This window comes from Mustelus asterias, chromosome 16 (assembly GCF_964213995.1).
Source record: "Mustelus asterias chromosome 16, sMusAst1.hap1.1, whole genome shotgun sequence".
NCBI lineage: Eukaryota > Metazoa > Chordata > Chondrichthyes > Carcharhiniformes > Triakidae > Mustelus > Mustelus asterias.
In genome coordinates this window covers 14604035-14605060 of record NC_135816.1, presented here as the reverse complement: position 1 = coordinate 14605060, position 1026 = coordinate 14604035, and the positions used below count along the sequence as shown (strand labels likewise).

General features: G+C 49.6%; 1 pseudogene; it reads left to right on the top strand.

The window, feature by feature from the left end:
* The first annotated feature begins 278 nt into the window (after window positions 1-278).
* LOC144505700 (5S ribosomal RNA) lies at window positions 279-398 on the top strand (annotated as a pseudogene).
* The last annotated feature ends 628 nt before the right edge of the window (window positions 399-1026 follow it).

Sequence of the window (1026 nt, the reverse complement as noted above, 5' to 3'; positions counted from 1 at the left end):
TTTGTAAAGTGTCAATAATCCTCTGGGTTCTGCTTTTAGGACAAGGTTTCCCAGCAGTAGCTGATTTTAAATCCTCTTACAAATCGGTGATGATTGGTGACAAATGATTCTGAGAAAGGATCGAGCTCCTGACATCTGCTACAGATTGGACTTCCGCAATCATTGTTCCCCTGGGCAAGATTACACGCAGAGTCCCTAACACTGCAGCATACTTCAAACAGTGGCAGGAAGCTGCCTTTTATAATCCAAACAGGATCGAGGCACAGATCCTGCACCATTCAAACGTCTCATACTCTTCTGAAAACACCTGATCTTGTCTGATCTCGGAAGCTAAGCAGACTCAGGCCTGGTTAGTACTTGGATGGGAGACTGCCTGGGAATACGAGGTGCAGTAGGCTTAAGGGCAGCATGGTGGTACAGTGGTTAACACTGCTGCCTCTCAGCGCCAGGGACCCGGGTTCTATTCTGGCTTCGGGACACTGTCTGTGTGGAGTTTGCAAGTTCTCCCCGTGTTTGCGTGGATTTCCTCCGGGTGCTCCGTTTTCCTCCCACAGTCCAAAGATGTGCGGTTTAGATGGATTGGCCATGCTAACTTAACCCTAGTGTCAGGGGATTAGCAGGGTAAATATGTGGAGGGACGGGAATAGGGCCTGGGTGGGGGGTGGGGTCGGTGCAGATTCGATGGGCTGAATGGCTTCCATCTGCACTGTAGGGATTCTATGAATAGACCTGCTTAGGACAGATAGTACGTACCATAGTTACTTTCCATCAGTCTCCAAACCCTGAGATCAAGCACCTCACACTGCTTCTCAAATATCTCTCCAGGCTTCAAACGCATGTTGGCAACAAGGCACGGCAGCCATTTTGCACACAGCAAGATCCCATGAATGGGTTTGTCGGAATAGTTGCAGTGGGGCATTTGTCCACAGTTCAGGGGAGCGATCAAATCAGTCGGCATGTTACCCATATCCCACATTAGTCACACTCAGCCAGGGTAGCGTTAAAACCAGTGGCCGTGCGTGATCT